Below are 18,171 nucleotides of genomic sequence, written 5' to 3' on the forward strand. Positions count from 1 at the left end.
CAAGAAAATACTAGCCCTTATACTTGCTCTAAATTGTTAAAAAGTAGCTCTTAAATTAAAGAAAATATTAGAAGGAAACTTAGAACATCAGAAATAAAAGACATTCAAAAAAGCTTGAATATCTGGCTAAATTTAAAAATATATTCTCTTCCAATTGAGTTATTTAAAATATGTCTGTCAATTCAAAGCAAAATTTATGATTGGCTAAAAGAGTGTCAGTATATATAGATGTAGTTTAGAAGAAAACTATAGCCTAAAGGAGAAGAGGGTAAAGTAAAATATAAGGTAGTGACATTTCACCATTAAAACTGAAGTAGTAAACTATTGATTATTAGTAAATTGTAAAACATTGAGAACTTTCTGTGTAATTTCTAAAGCAATCACTAAAATAATATATTAAAATGGCATAGTTAAAATCACAATACATATTTTAAAATAAAATATATAAAAAGTCATAATAATCCAAAAATTTGAAAAAAAAAAGGGAAATAAATGGAAGAAAAAATACTAGAAGGAAGAAAGAGAAAGCAGGAAAACTGGTTGACCCAAATTTATGCATATCAAAAATTGCATTAAACCTAAATGGTCTAAGTGTAGCAATAAAAAGACAGAGATGGGAATGGGGCATGGAACAACTATGTGCTTTACACAAGAAACTCACTTTAACTATAATGGTATTGATATCCTAAATGTAAATTGATGAGAAAAGTTGTATATTGCAAACGCTAATAAAAAATAACTTAAATGGCTGTATTGATACCAGACAAATAGGCATCAGAGCAAAGAAATTAACAGAAATAAAGGCAGACATTACATATGACAAAAGTATTAATTCATCGAGATGACACAACTATCCTAAATGTGTATGCACCTAACAACACAGCTTCAGAATACATGGAGCTAAAACAGATAATACTGAAAGAATAAATAAATAAGGCCAGAATTATAACTGGAGGCATTTCTAAGTAATAGAACTAGTAGAGAAAAAGTCAGCAACTATATAGAGGAATTTAAAATACCACCAAACAACATAGTATAATTGACATTTATAGAGCACTCCATACAGTCAAGGCAATAGCATATGAAAAATTAACCTAGGTATCAAACGGTTTAGGTCATAAGGAAACCTTTACTTAAAAAATTAATATAATTTAAAATATTTTTCTGAGCACAATAAAATTAAAGGATAAATTTTAGAAAATACTCAAGTATTGGTCAGTTAAAAAACACATTTCAGCCTACTGGAGAAAACAAGTAGTCTTAAGAAAAGTAGAAATATTTTTAACAAAATACAAAAAAATGCATTATATCAAAATTTGAGAGAGAGCTGAAGCAAAATGTAAAGTGAAGTTTAGAATATGAAATGTGTATATTGAAAGCAAGAAAAATCTCTAAACGGTAATCTAAACCTCTAAGAAGTGTAGAAGTGAAAAGAGAAAGTTAGACCCAAAGGTGATACAGGAAAAAATAATGAAGATCAGATGAGCAATTATTGAAATAGAAAATAAAGAAAAAATAGAATAAAGGCAAGTTTTACAGGTACCAAAATCAGACAAAAGTATAACAAGAAAGAAAATATAGGCACCAAAAAAATATGGACACAAGCATTTTCAACAAAATGTTAAGTTCAACAATGCTTCAAAAAAGATAATGCAGCATGTCTCACCTGAGAATGCAAAGCTGCTAAACTGTTGAAAATCACCTGATATACTTTACCATATATAACAGACTAAAGAAGAGAAAAATTACATGATTATTATAGCAGAAATAGAAAAGGGAAATACAATATCTCTTTATGAGAAAAGGTCTCAAACATTAGAAATAAAATGAAACTTTCTTAAACCCATAAATGATCCTTACGAAAATGTCCAAAGATAATATAATATTTAATGATGAAAAACTGAATGACTTCTCCTAAGACTGATAAGAAAAAATGTCCACTTTTGCCTCTCCTATTCGATATTATACTACAACTGTATTTAGTGCAATAGGGAAACAAATGTGTAGGTGATATATAGATAGATAATGATTGCTATATAGTTAGATGATGATGAATATACAATCACATTCTGATAGAGATTGATAACTGTATTTCCTCCATATTTGTTAAAAATTAAATTTATTAAAGATAAACTTTCAACAAAGGAAACTACAGGCTTATAAATCTCATTGATGATTTGTAAGTACTTATATAGATAGATGGATGGATGGAGAGATAAACACTTAGAGAGAAATAAAATAATCTCAATTGCTAGCTATATTGATGGAATAAAAGCAAGAAACACATGATTATCTAAAAAGGTGCAGAAAAGGTATTTGAAAAATATTAGTACCCCTTCCTTATGAAAACACTAAGAAAACTAGAAATAGAATTCAACTTATTCACTTGATAAAGCACATCTACAAACATCTAGATACTTTCTCCCCAGGATCAGGAACAAGATAAAAATATCCACTGTCAACATTTCTATTTTCTAGCCAGAAAATTTAGGCAATAAAATAAAATAAAATTGATATATACATTACAATAGAAATAATAAAATTATCCTTTTCTGCCAATGGCATCATCTTGTAAATAGAAAATCCTAAGGACTTAGAATTTACTAAAATATATTAGAGCTAATAAACTGGTTCAGTAACGTGGCAGGATACAAGATCAATATACAAAAATTAATTGCAATCCATCTATTAACACAAGAATCGGGGGAGAGATAGAGAGGTATTGGCTTATATAATTGTAAGCGTTGGCAAATCCAAAATCTGCAGGGCAGGGTAGTGGACTTTAGATTCGGGAATAAGGTAATGGTGCAATTCCATTCTGAAGGCAGCTGGGGGCAGAATTCTTTCTTCTTTGGGAAACCTCAGGTTTTCCCTTAAGCCTTCAACTAATTGGATGAGGACCACATAAATTATAAATTATGTATGGTAATCTCCTTGTTCTCAAAGATCATCCATGTAAATCTTTTGGCATGGTCTCGCCTCACTGCAACCTCTGCCTCGCAGGTTCAAGCGATTCTGCCACCTCAGCCTCCTGAGTAGCTGGGACTACAGGCGCACACCACCACACTCAGCTAATTTTTGTATTTTTAGTAGAGATGGGGTTTCACTATGTTGGCCAGGCTGGTCTTGAACTCCTGACCTTGTGATCCAGACACCTCGGCCTCCCAAAGTGCTGGGATTACAGGTGTGAGCCACTGCGCCCAGCCCATTGATGTAAATCTTAATATCATCTAAAAAATAGCTTCATAGAAATATTTAAATTAGTGTCTGGCCAAAAACTGGGTTCCATGACCTAGCCAATTTAACAGAAAATTAATCATTACAATTAGCAATGAAAGTCCAAAATGAAATTAAGAAACCTATTTAATTTACAATAGCACCCAAAATAAAATAAAATTTTTAGAAATAAATTTAATAAAAAATTACAACACATACTCTGAAAACGATAAAACTTTACAGAAAAAAATTAAATAAATGGAAAGATATTTCATAGATCAAAAGACTTAATGTTATTAAGATGATAATATTCTCCAAACTGATCTATGAATTCAACCCAGTTCTTTCAGAAATGCAGTAAGCTTCTTGCACAAATTGACCAGCTGATCCTAAGAATAATTTTGAAATTCAAGGAAACTAAATAGCCAAAATAATCTTGAAAAAGATGTTGGAGGACTGACACCCTGTAATTTTGAAACTTACTAGAAAGCAACAGTAATTGAGGCATATCAGTGGAATGTAACTGAAAATCAGAAATACACCTACACATCTATTGTCAGCTGATTTTCAGCAATGGTGCCAAGACCATTTCATGAATAAAAAATAGTTCTTTTAATACATGGTTCTAGGACAACTGGATAAACATATGGAAAACACTGAAATTAAACCTACATGTCACACTATATAAAGTTAATTCAAGATGTATCAAATACCTAAATGTAAAAGCAAACTGTAGAAATCTTATAAAACAGCAGTAAATCTTTTTTATTTTAAAGTTGAAAATAGAGTGTTATTTATGATACCACAACCACAAGCAACAAAAGAAAAAAAATGATATAATTGGACTTCATATAAAATAAAAACATATTTGATCAAAGGACACTATTAAGAAAGTGAACAAACGATCCACAAAATAGAAGAAAAAATTTAAAAAATTATATACCTAACAAGGGACTTCCATTCCTAGAACATACAAGGAACTTTCACAACTCAAAAATAGCAGAAAATGACCCAATTAAAAATTGACAAAGAACCAAAATAAAAATATTTTAAAAGAAGTTGTACAGATAACCACTAAGCCCATGAAAAGATTCTCAGCATCGTTAAGTCATCAGGGAAATACAAATGAAAATCATATTGCAATGCTTTGTATCCACTTGAATTAATAGAATCAAAAAGATAATACCTAGTCTTACTGAGAACATGGAGAAATAAGAACCCCTCATACATTGCTTTCATGAATATAAAATGAGGCAGCTGTTTTGGAAAAGTCTGGAAGTTTCTCAAAAAGTTAAATATAGAGCTAATAATTTACCCAGCAATTCCACTCCTAGGTGCAATTATATTCCACTTCAAGAAAAAAAAATGATATATTCACACAAAAACTTGTACACAAATGTTTAGTGCAGGAATAGTCATATTAGTTAAAAGATGGAATCAATCCATATATTAATGAACTAATAAATAGATAAATAAAATGGGAGATATCCATACAATGGGATATAATTTGACCTTAAAAAGGAATAGAGTACTGATACATGCTACAACGTGAATAAACTTTAAAAACATTATGCTAAGCGGAAGAAGCCTGTCACAAAAGACTGGATCTTATAAGACTCCATTTATATGAGATGTCCGGAATAAGCAAATTTATAGAACTAGAACGTAGATTACTGGTTGCTTACGGATGAGAAAATACAGGACTGGGAGTGATGACTAAAGGTTAAGGAGATTATTTGGAGGTCATGAAAATGTTTTAACATTGACTATGACAATGGTTGCTTAACTCTGAAGATTAACTAAAATATATTAAACTACACATCTTAAATGGGTGAATTGTATGCTATGCAAATTATATCTCAATAAAATTGTTACAAAAAACTAAAGAAAACATGATTGTCTTGATAGAAAATCCTGAGCAGTCTACATAAGCTAGATTCTCACTTAAAACTAGTAAGTGAGTTAACGGTGTCTCGGTACACAAGGTTAATTTTATGGGTTGAGTTGTGTCCCCCTTAAAAATATATATGTTGAAGTCTTAACCCCCAGTACCTCAATGTGTGGCCTCGTTTGGAAATAAGGCATAGAAGATATGAATTAACATGAGATCATGCTGGAGTAGGATGGACTTCTCATCCTGTATCACTGATGTTCTTTTTTTAAAAAAGAAATTTTGACACATAAACACGCACACACACACAAAGAATATTATGTGAAGAGATTATGCTGATGCTTTTACAAGACAAGAAACAGCAAAATTACTATAAAATCACCAGAAGCTAGAGAAGAGACACAGAACATATTTTGGTACTGGGAAGTGAGGTACTGATAGGCAAAAATACCCAAAAATGATGAAGTAACTTTGGAGTTGGGTAATGGGTAGAGACTGAAAAAGTTTTGAGGTACATGATAGAAAAAGCTTAGACTGGCTTAAAGAGACTGTTGGTAAAGTACTGACATTTGATATTAAAGGAGATTCTGGTGAATGCTCAGAAACAAAAGAGTAGAACTATATGGAAAACCTCTCTCAGAGAATACATGTATTATTATAAGCAGAATGGTTCTTGAAATATAAATGGTGCTTCTGGTGAAGTTTCATATCGAAAGAACATATTGTACACTAATAAAAAACGTAATCATTGTTATAAAGTGGCAGAGAACTCGAAATAATTGTATTCTTGTTGATGGAAAGTAGAACTTTAACTGATCAACTTCAATATTTAACTGAGGAAATTTCTAAACAGATTATCAAAAGTGCAGTCTGGTCCTTCCTTTGGCCTATAAATGTGAGAAAATAGATAAACTGAAGAGGTAATTGATAAGCAAAAAGAAAAGAGAACTTGAAAATGTGGAAAACTTGTAGCCAATCCATACTGCAAAATGTTAGAAAGCTTGCTCTGGAGAGAACATCATGGGCATGGATGAACAATTAGTTGAAAAAGATATTAGTTATGGAATTTGTGGATCCAATCAACCATCTCCGCAGAAATATTGCAATTTTGAACTGAAAAGGACAGAGATGAAATGAAGGAAGATGAAATAAAGGATGAGATGAAGTAAAATCCCAACTTACGGGATTTTAGAGGCAGGAAATGGGTCAATGAAGATGTCTGGCTGTGGACATGTGTTATCTTTAGATAAAGGGAAAAATTGTTGCTAAGGGTGGGGCCACTTCCTACCTTCTAAAGGGTGGGCTGCATATCAGGGCAGAGGGTAGGGTGGCCTCCTGAGTGGGCCAGAAAAAGAAAGCATCAAGGTAAGGGGATTATTATTATTTCTCAAGCCTTGAACTCTAGTGGAATTTCCCTGCTAGGTTTTAAATGTGTCTGGGATACATTATCCCTTTTTTTCTTCAGAATTCTCCCCTTTGAAATGGAAACATCTATCCTATGCCTATCCTACCATTGTATTTTTGGAAGCAAATAACCTTTCAGTTCCACTGACAAAGAGAAATTTTGTGCCAGAATGAATACTCTCAGTTTCACTCACACCTAATTTAGATAATATTTGGATGAAATTTGAGATTTAGGGTTAATGCCATTAAGACTTCTAAGAATGTTGGAATGGGGCGAATGCATTTAGCATGTGAGAAAAGGTGAATTTTTGGGAGAAAAGGGTAAACTATTATGAGTTGAGTTGTATACCCTCAAATTTTGTATGCTAAAATCTTAACTCCCAGTATACCAGACTGTGACCTTATTTGGAAAAAGGGTTCTTGCACATACAATTAGTTAAGATGAAGTTGTAACAGAGTATTAAACCTGTGCTGGTCCCCTAATCCAACATGAGTGAGGTCCCTACTAGAAGTGGAAATTTGGACATAGACCCAGACTTGCATAGAAGAAAGACAATATGAAGAGACACCGGGTGAACATGGCCATCTGTAAGCCAGGGAGGGAAGCCTGGAACAGATTCTTCCTTTACAGCCCTCAGAGGGAGCTAACTCTGTAGAGAAATTGATTGTGAACTTCTAGTCTCCAAAACTGGAAGACAATAATTTTCTGCCATTTTATCAAGCCAGTTTGTGCTAATTTGTTATGGCAGCCCTACTAAACTAATAAAATATATAAAAATCAATATAATTTCTATCTACTAGCAATAAACTACTTGAAATTTAAATTAAATACACAGAACCATTTAAGCAGCACAAGTAAGATATAATACTTATAAATCTAAATATGCATTTACATATATGTCAGATGTGCATAGTGAAAATGGCACAAGACTGGTAAAAGAAATAAAAAAAGATCTGAATCAATAGATATTTTGTGTTCATATATTTAAAGACTTAAGTTGCCAAATTCTCCTAAACTTATTCTAATTTCAACAATATCCCCATCATAGCAATTTTTTGTAGATACTGACAAACTCATTTTCAAATTTGTTTGAAAAGGCAAAGTAATTATAAAAGAAAGACTTTTTAAAAAATTGATCAAATATGGAGGACTCATATGACCTGATTTCAAAACTTAAGAAGCTAAAGTAATTTTTTAGTCTGCTTTTGGTAAAAGGGTACACACAGACAGATGCAGCAGAATAGAATATCCATATACATGCCCACACAATGTGATCAATTAATTTTTGACAAAGATGCACAGGCAATTAGTTTGGAAAAAAAGATAATATTTTCAAAGAAGATACTGGAAAATTTAATATCCATATGTAAAAATAAACCTTAATATATACCTCACATCTTATGCAAAAATTATGTCAAAATGGATCATAGACCAAACTATAAAACCTAAACTATGAAGCTGTTATAAGAAAACATAGGGGAAAACATTTGGTAAAAAGTTTTTATATATGACTCTAAAATCATAATATGTTTTTAAAAAGCTGATAAGTTGGACTTCAGCAAAATTAAAGTTAAAAGCCAAACCAGAGACTGAAGTAACATATTTGCAAATCACAATTTGACAAGTGACTTTTATTAGAATATATAATAAATAAACCAATTTAATAAAAAGAAACTGAGGGTTTTAGGTTTTAGTCATTTCAACCACAACAACAACAAAAAACAATTAGAGTGGAATTTTAAAAATTGAAAATACTAAATGCTGGCACAGATGAGAAGCAACTGTAATTCTCATACACTGCTGATACGAAGACTACTGGTACAACCACTCTAAAGAATAGTTATGCCATTTCATATGAAGTTAAATATACACTTACTGTATAATGTGGCTATTTTATTTTAATGTTTTAGATTAAAAAAATGAAAACTTATATACACAAAAATCTCTATGCAAAAGTTTGTAGCAGTTTTATTCAGTGTCACCCCAAGATGGAAACAACCCGTATGTGCTTAAACTGGTCAATGGCTAGAAAATCTGTAGCACATCCACACAATGAAATGCTACTCAACTTTACAATCAAATGTTACAAACTATTGACACACAGAAAACATCAGTGAATCTAAAATGAATTATGAAAAATGAAACAAGTCACTCAGAATAATGCATATCATCTGACTCCATTTATAGATGTTTTGGAAAAAACAAAACTGTAGAAGGGAAAGCAGATTTGCGTTTTCTAAAGCTTAGAGGTGGAGAAAAGATTTGACTACAAATAACTAAAAGCTAAAGGAATTTACTTCGGATGATAGGACTGTCCTGAATCTTGTTTGTTGTGATGTTTACATGATGCTGCATTTATCAAGTTCATAAAACTGTAGAATCAAAAGAGTGAGCTTTACTATATTAAATTAAAAGCAGACAAAATAGTATTTGTCTTACAGCTAAGTATTACCCTAGTCCAACAATAGATTCTGTGCAAAATTTAAGTATGCGTTAGACAGAAACTTAAATTGCAAATATTGATATTCTATAGGTCTAATTCATTGACTAAAAATTTAACAAAATTTTAAACTAACAAATGAGAGTTCAAAATATGTCTAGCCTAAATATTCTAAAACACACTTTAAATTATTCTTGGGTTTGAAGAAGAAATCAGAAAGAAATTACCAAGTGCTTTGAGTGAAATGACAATGATAGTTCTAAATATTAAACCTGTGTGAAGAAGTCAAAGTAGTTTTCTGATAAATAAATTGCATTTGTTGAAATCATTGCAAATATTTGAACAAAAGCTTCTATCCAGAATTAGCCAAACTCAAACTCAAGGGTAGGGGTGCAATCCTCTAGAATGCCAATTTTCCCCATGATTTTCACTCCAGCTGTAGGGAATTAAAGTCAAATAGAAAGTGAGAGGCAAGAGTCCATACAAGATTACCCTCACATCAGATGCCAAATGCAAATTCAAGGTTTCTCCAAATCACCCTCCGTTTTGATGATTCACTAAAAAGACTCACAGAACTTAGTGAAAGCTAATGTCACACCTACTGTTGAGGAGTGAAAGTACGAATTGTTTCTCACAAGGAATGAGTGCCACTCTCAGTTTTTAAGCAGAGAAGGAACATGCTGGGTCTGTATTTTGGACAGGTAACTGTATCATACATAGAGTTTGGACTGGAGAGGGGAGATGAAAGCAGGAAGACAAGTTGATTAGAGTCTGAACTAGTGGAGATAAAACAGGAATATTTGCTTGCTTACTTTTAAACATGTGATGGTATTTAAATGTAGTTTATCTGGGTTAATTTCTCTGCTTTTAAAATTAATTTTAGTTATCCTGCATTTTCCTATTAGCATAATTTGATCTAATTGCATGTTTAATGTAAATAGCTTTAATTACATAATTTGTATGTGTTAATGACATAATTTTACTGATGTAATAAAATCTTTAAAAGGCATGGCTAAACATAAGCCTATCACACAGCAGGGATGTACTCCTTGAGGTCAGAGACTGGGAAATGGAAGGAAGCAAATATTATCCAGTTCAACCCACTCATTTAACAAGTGACATTTTACCAAATATTACAGAATGGTCATTTGTGTACCATCTGCTAAATCCATTAAAAAAAATCTCAATACACTAAGTAGGATTAATTTGTTAAAAGATAAAAGGAACAAAGCCTTTAAGGAATGTACTAGGTGAGGAAGATTTGGGGATAAAGGATAGTTTGATGTATGGGATGATTCTCAGCTCATTTAACTCATTCACTTATTTATTCATCTGAGATTTACCAGAAATCCAACTTTTCTAGGACTTTGTGCCCAGGTCTTGTTGACCACAGAATATTAGATCTGAAGCACTGTATTGCACTGCTTCTCGTGAATAAGACCTCCTATGCAGTAGTAAAAGTAGACATTGATGTGAATCACACAATATAAAGTAGAATGTTCTATAATAATATAGCAAAGCACTAAGTGTTATCATAAAGGAATGAATAATGAATGTTGCTTTTAGGAACTTAGGAAGACTTTGAAGAAGGAATGATAAATGAGTTTCATCTTAAATGAGGAGCAGGAATTTAACAGATAAAATAGAGGACGAAGCCAATTCTGTCAGAAGTAGTAACTTTTTTAAAACATAAATTATTATTACAAAGCCTAGCATGCCTGGATGCTCCAAGGATTTGTGTGGAGAGTGATGATATTGAACATTTAGTCAGAAGCTAGAATATAAAGGACACAGCTTGCCATACTGAGATTGAGTGCTGCTTTATAGAAAATAAAAAATTGGCGAAGGCTTTTAAATCTAGAAAGTTATGTGATCAGAATTGTGTTTTAGAATGACAATTCTGGGGAGAGCATGAGGGTGGCTTAGAGGCACAACATGAGTTACAAATCAGTAAGACTGAAAGTTTTTAAAAAATTGTTTAAACAGGTGGTTGTAGATGTATAGCATTATTTCTGAGGACTCTGTTCTGTTCCATTGGTCTATATATCTGTTTTGGTACCAGTACCTCGCTGTTTTAGTTACTGTAGCCTTATAGTATAGTTTGAAGTCAGGTAGCATGATGCCTCCAGCTCTGTTCTTTTTGCTTAGGATTGTCTTGGCTATATTAGCTCCTTTTTGGTTCCATATCAAATTTAAAGTAGCTTTTTCTAATTCTGTGAAGAAAGTCAATGGTAGCTTAATGGGGATAGCATTGAATCTATAAATTACTTTGGGCAGTATGGCCATTTTCATGATATTGATTCTTCCTATCCATGAGCATGGAATGTTTTCCCATTTGTTTGTGTTCTCTCTTATTTCCTTGAGCAGTGGTTTGTAGTTCTCCTTGAAGAGGTCCTTCTCATCCCTTGTAGATTGGATTCCTAGGTATTTTATTCTATTTGTAGTAATTGTGATGAGAGTTCACTCATGATTTGGCTGTTTGTCTATTACTGGTGTATAGGAATGCTTGTGATTTTTGCACATTGATTTTGGATTCTGAGACTTTGCTGAAGTTGCTTATCAGCTCAAGGAGATTTTGGGCTGAGACAATGGGGTTTTCTAAATAGACAATCATGTCGTCTGCAAACAGAGACAATTTGACTTCCTCTCTTCCGATTTGTATACCTTTCATTTCTTTCTCCTGCCTGATTGCCATGGCCAGAACTTCCAATACTATGTTAAATAGGAGTGGTGAGAGAGGGCATCCTTGTCTTGGCCAGTTTTCAAAGGGAATGCTTCCAGCTTTTGCCTATTCACTATGATAGTGGCTGTGGGTTTGTCATAAATAGCTCTTATTCTTTTGAGATACATCCATCAATACCTAGTTTATTGAGAGTTTTTAGCCTGAAGGGGTGTTGAATTTTATCGAAGGCCTTTCTGCATCTATTGAGATAATCATGTGGCTTTTTTCATTGGTTCTGTTTATGTGATGGATTATGTTTATTGATTTGCATATGTTGAACCAGACTTGCATCCCAGGGATGAAGCTGACTGGATTGTGTTGGTTAAGCTTTTTGATGTGCTGCTGGATTTGGTTCGCTAGTTTTTAATGGAGGATTTTCTCATCGATATTCGTCAACCTGACAAAAAACAAGCAACTGGGAAAGGATTCCCTATTTAATAAATGGTGTTGGGAAAATTGGTTAGCCATATGCAGAAAACTGAAACTGGACCCCTTCCTAACATCTTATTCAAAAACTATCTCAAGATGGATTAAAGACTTAAATGTAAGACCTAAAACCATAAAAACCCTAGTAGAAAACCCAGGCAATACCATTCAGGACATAGGCATGGGCAAGACATCATGACTAAAACACCAATATCAATGGTAAGAAAAGCCAAAATTGACAAATGGGATCTAATTAAACTAAAGAGCTTCTGCACAGCAAAAGAAATGGTCATCAGAGTGAACGGGCAACCAACAGAAAGGGAGAAAATTTTTGCAATCTATCCATCTGACAAAGGCCTAATATCCAGAATCTACAAAGAACCAAATTTACAAGACAAAAACAAACAACCTCATCAAAAAAGTGGGTGAAGGATTTGAACAGACATTTCTCAAAAGAAGACATTTATGCAGCCAACAAACATATGAAAACTCATCACTGGTCATTAGAGAAATGCAAATCAAAACCACAGTGACATACCATCTCACGCCAGTTAGAATGGTGATTGTGAAAAAGTCAGGAAACAACAGGTGCTGGAGAGGATGTGGAGAAATAGGGATGCTTTTACACTGTTGGTGGGAGTGTAAATTAGTTCAACTATTGTGGAAGACAGTGTGGTGATTCCTCAAGGATCTAGAACCAGAAATACCATTTGACCCATCAATCTCATTACTGGGTATATACCCAAAGGATTATAAATCATTCTAATATGAAGACACATGTACATGTATGTTTACTGCAACACTGTTCACAATAGCAAAAACTTGGAACCAACCCAAATGCCCATCAGTAATACATTGGATAAAGAAAATGTTGCACAGACACACCATGGAATACTATGCAGCCATAAAAATGGATGAGTTCATGTCCTTTGCAGGGTCATGGATGAAGCTGGAAACCATTATTCTCAGCAAACTAACACAGGAACAGAAAACCAGAGACTGAATGTTCTCACTCATAAGTGGGAGCTCAACAATGAGAACACATGGACACAGGAATGGGAACATCACACACTAGGGCCTGTCAGGGGGTGGGGGTCGAGGGGAGGGATAGCATTAGGAAAAATACCTGATGTAGATGACAGGTTGATGGGTGCAGCAAATCACCACGTCACATGTATACCTGTGTAACAAACCTGATATTCTTAACATGTATCCAAGAACTCAAAGTATTTAAAAACAAAAACAGAGGAAAAACAATTGTTTAAACAAAAGATGGGTTGAACTATGGAGGTCGAAAAAAATCAATATGTAAAATATGTGCATTTTCCAGTGATATTATAAATATCATAAATATAGAGGGAGATTAAAATATAATACTAAAGATACGTATAGAGATAACATTATGACTTACTAGAACAACAAATGGGAAATAATCATGGGAAGAGGCAGGAGAGAATCACTGTTAGACTGCATAGATGATAATATCAACAGCCATGCTAAGAAATAGGACAACAGGCTTAGGGGCGAAGACAGGGATTTCATCATACATCTGTTGAAAACATGGGATAACTAAGATTACATATTTATTCAGCCAGTATTATTATACTTCAGGCATTTGCATAGCATTTTCACAATTTTTGTTAAATCTCACCATCTGTACTATAATTTGCTTAATGTTTATCTTTAAATTGAGTCAACGTTTTTACTTACATACATTTATTTTAAAAAGAAAACCTTCTACCTGTGTCATTAATGAAAACAAATACCATCAATTGTCCCATATGAAAATAAATATTAAAATAATGCAATTAAACCATAAAGTGTAAAAAATTAATTATAAGCACAATTTAAAATGATTTTACTAATTTATCAAAAATATTTTATGACTGAAAATTTTTTTCTCAGTAAGAATAAAACTCTTTAAGGAGTGATATTTAACTTTGTCTTTCTTGGTTTAAAATGAAGATGAGGCTCTATGCTCACATAATAGTTCTCCTATTTAGTTCAGAAAGTCATGACACTGAGAAAATGTATCCACGGTAAGAAAGGGTGACATTATTAGCCAGATTGTAATTTCAGTTTTTACTAAGTACTGGGAACTCTTTGAACAGTCATAAAGGAGGCTAGAGGCAACCTGGTACCTGTCTTCATTTTCTCCCCAGGAAAAGAGATTTCAAGAAACTTAATGAATTAAAAGATTTTCCTTTTTTCTCCTCCACCATCCAGAGCTTTCAGGTTCTAGCAGACTCAGAAAGTAGCTCTGGGGGTAAGTCAAGGGCTTAAAGCATGAGTTGCCTTTGTGTTGCTTATGCTTAGTGCAACCTGAAGTGAGAGAAGTACATGGTGGTCACAGCTGTCTAAACCTTGATAACAAAGGGCACTCATTATTACATCGTAGCCCTGCCATGCAAAATCCTAACAGAATCAAGGCCACAGCTGGAGTACTAGAGGAAAAGAACCACAAGTATGCAGATGCCTCAAGAGCCTCAGCTTAAGCCTAAAATTTTCTCCTGAATCACCAGTGATTTGGATTCCACTTCTTAGGAAATACTGTAGTTAATAAAAGTGCAACTAGAACTAGGAGAACTGTGAAGACCTGAGCAATGTAGGCGTCAGGTAGTAATTGGGATCATGGCAATGGATTGATAAAGATTTTGCAAACATCTCAACATTTGACCTCTGTTGTCTCTGTGACTGAGGACCAGGTATGTATGATCATGTTTAATCAGGCCAAATTTTTATTATATCACTTATTTTATTTCATTATCTGACATGTATCTAAATTTATTTACTATGAAAGAATTTCAGGTATGCATACGTGTATGTGTTTATTCGTCCATGGATGGCAATTGTCATTGTTCAGCTAGAAATTGAGATCTATGAGGTAAAATGCAGGATTTGAGTCTCAGGATGAGTAGCAAGTATACATTTCTTTTTGGAATTGCAGTATTCAAATACATGTATCATATTTGTTTGTATTTATGTAAAATCACCTTATGCAAATATTTACCTGGATACTAGTTTTTCTTAATAATGAGGAATTTATATTGATCTCATGTAATCAAACATATTGAGTTTTTTTGGAATATAAAGAGGTGATCTTATAATTTTTTCCTTTAATTTGTCAATATGATAAATGCTAATGGGCTTTCTCATTTTGATTCCTGCCTTGTTTCTGAGATAAACTCGACTTGGGTTATCTTAAGGGGTTACCTTTAGAATGTCCTCTTGCTCTGATGTGCAAATATTTTATTTTTGCATAAATATTCATAATTTGTTTTTTCTCTTTTGTCGTATTGATCAAGATTTGATATCAGTCTATAATTGCCCCGTACATTCTTTTATGTTGCAAGTGATTGAAACAGTTTAAATAGCGACGGCAATCTCTAAGTTTTGGATATTTGTTAGAATTCCTAGAAATTACCAGGAATTAGTCATTTTGGTGGTGGGCAGGTAGATCCCTTATCACTTTTGTCTTTTAGACATTTGGTCTCTATTGTAGTTTCTAATGAAGATGGAATTCCAAAAAGTTATCCAATTTATCAGGGCTTTCAAATTTATTTTCATAGTTTTGTACAAAGTAATTTCTTTTTTAAGTCATTTTTTGTTTTAATAGTTATTTTCCACTTTTCATTTCTTACTTTATATATTTGTGCTTTCTGTTTTCCAAAATGAGGTTACTTGAGGGTTTATTTGTAACTTTTTAAATGATTTGCTAATTTATTTAATTATTATTTGGTCTATATTTTTCTTCTCTGTCATTATTTTCTTCTTTTTTCCTTATCTTTTGCTTTTTCTGCTTTTCCTTTACATTTGTGCTTAATTCATTATTTTATTTGTATTTAAGTTTTATTTATATATGTATTTAAAGTTTAGAAAAATAAAATATGTATTTTATTCTTCCACACATGCACCCTTTATTTTGCTTTTATTTTTAACTCTGGATTTAAATATTGAATAGAAATGAAAAAAAAAAGAATAAAATTAATTTAAAAGTTTGGAAAGAATCAGAGAAAAAGTGATAGATAGAAGATAGGCCAGGGTGATCCAAAATGCTTCTAATTGCCTAACAAGTAAAAAGAAAAGATGAATCTGAACCAAAATTTATGATTTGTGATTCAAGACCACTTTCCTGATATTAAAGTAGACCTGATTCCTGAAAGACTTTGCTGTTTACCTGGGAAAACTGAGAGAAAATAATACTAGATATTAAAGACAAAGCAGGAAAAAGTCATTTACAATGGAAAACAAAATCAAGTTGTCAACAGGCACGTTGACGGTAGCATATATTCAAGTCAAATTGGAACATCCAATTTAAGATAATGTGGATATTCTATTTAGAAAGGAAAACCAAGACTTTTCAGCAGTGAAACTCACAAAGAGAAGAAAACAATGACGCAGAAAAAATTTGAACAGGGTAAAATTTGATACATTATAATTAAAATAAATCTTCATATTAGAAATTAAATGACTTAGAGTATACAACTCAAATGAGGTAGAGAATAGTATACCTGTTGATATAATGTTGACTTTGGAAACATGTACATTTCCGTATTTTTAAAATTATATCACATACCAGTAAGTTAAAAATGAAGAAGAAAAGCTTTAAAATGAATAAAATATGGAAGCCTGTATTTATTTTTATGTCAAATAAAGACACAAAAATGATTTCAAGTGACTTTTGGATAAAGCACTTTGAATGCATGGTGTTAGCTGATACATTCCAGGCTTAAAAAAATCATTCCTCAGGACTTTTATTATTTTTCATAATTGTGAGATTTTAACTATTTTATGTAAATTCCAGGAAAGATCTGATAGATTGATATGTTAATGTTACTAGAATAATTCTCATTCAGTTTAAAAGAGACACAATTATAAAATGGAGAGGCTGGGCATGGTGGCTAAAGCCTGTAATCCCAGCACTTTTAGAGGCTGAGACAGTAGGATCACTTACTTGAGGCCAGTAATTCAAGACCAGCCTGTGCAACATAGCAAGACCCTGTCTCTAAAAAAAAAAAAAAAAAAAAAAAAAAATACAAAATTTAGCTAAGTGTGTTGGTATGTGCCTGTAGTCCTCGCTACTTGAGATAGGAGAATTGCTGGAGCCCAGGAGTTTGAGGCTGCAGTGAGTTATGATCATGTCATTGCACTCCAGTCTGAGTGATGGCCAGAACCTGTCTCTAAAAGAAACAAAATTGGGGAGGGACAGCGTTAGGAGATATACCTAATGCTAAATGACGAGTTAATGGGTGCAGCAAAACAACATGGCACATGGATACATATGTAACAAACCTGCACATTGTGCACATGTACCCTAAAACCTAAAGTATAAAAAAAAAAAATGAAACAAAATTAAAAAACACAAGTGGAAAAGAAACGGGAAACCCTTGTTATTAAATTAGGAACATGAAAATGTTCGTGTGAACTGTAACTTAAAATCAGAAGTATCAGTACTAATTAACATTTTTTTTAAGTATAGTCAATAAATAGGATTAGAAACAGTATCATTTCAGTATCAATGAGCAAACGTTCTGCCCAGATCTTCATTTTCCAATAGACTCTGTATGGCTAATTCATTTCTTGGTCTAGGGTGTAGTCTTACCAATAACTTTCAGATAATAAAAAATGATTCTGTCACTTTAAACAAAAATCAATCTTTTTAATACAGTAATGCCCAGTTCAATGTAATCATTAACGGTAACCTTCTAATTTTAATGCCCTTCCCCATTTGAGCTGGCCACAGGCAAAGGCAAAACTGAATAGATTATTCCATGTCTTCAAATATTCTTACATTTTCTTAATCCAGTCTATTGTTGTTGGACATTTGGGTTGGTTCCAAGTCTTTGCTATTGTGAATAGTGCCGCAATAAACATACGTGTGCATGTGTCTTTATAGCAGCATGATTTATACTCCTTTCACCATGGAATACTATGCAGCCATAAAAAATGATGAGTTCGTGTCCTTTGTAGGGACATGGATGAAACTGGAAAACATCATTCTCCGTAAACTATCGCAAGGACAAGAAACCAAACACCGCATGTTCTCACTCATAGGTGGGAATTGAACAATG

At 32.8% G+C, this 18,171-nt stretch overlaps 1 long non-coding RNA gene across 1 annotated transcript in view; it reads left to right on the forward strand.

The window, feature by feature from the left end:
• Positions 1 to 14,588: 14,588 nt before the first annotated feature.
• The window catches only part of LOC131382845 (uncharacterized), a 119,904-nt gene continuing 116,321 nt past the window's right edge, over positions 14,589 to 18,171 (forward strand). Inside the window, exon 1 of the long non-coding RNA XR_009212420.1 lies at positions 14,589 to 14,805. This is a non-coding gene — a long non-coding RNA (uncharacterized LOC131382845). The remainder of the gene's footprint in view (positions 14,806 to 18,171) is intronic.

Source organism: Hylobates moloch, unplaced genomic scaffold (genome assembly GCF_009828535.3).
Source record: "Hylobates moloch isolate HMO894 unplaced genomic scaffold, HMol_V3 SCAFFOLD_1, whole genome shotgun sequence".
In the NCBI taxonomy this organism is placed as follows: Eukaryota; Metazoa; Chordata; class Mammalia; order Primates; family Hylobatidae; genus Hylobates; species Hylobates moloch.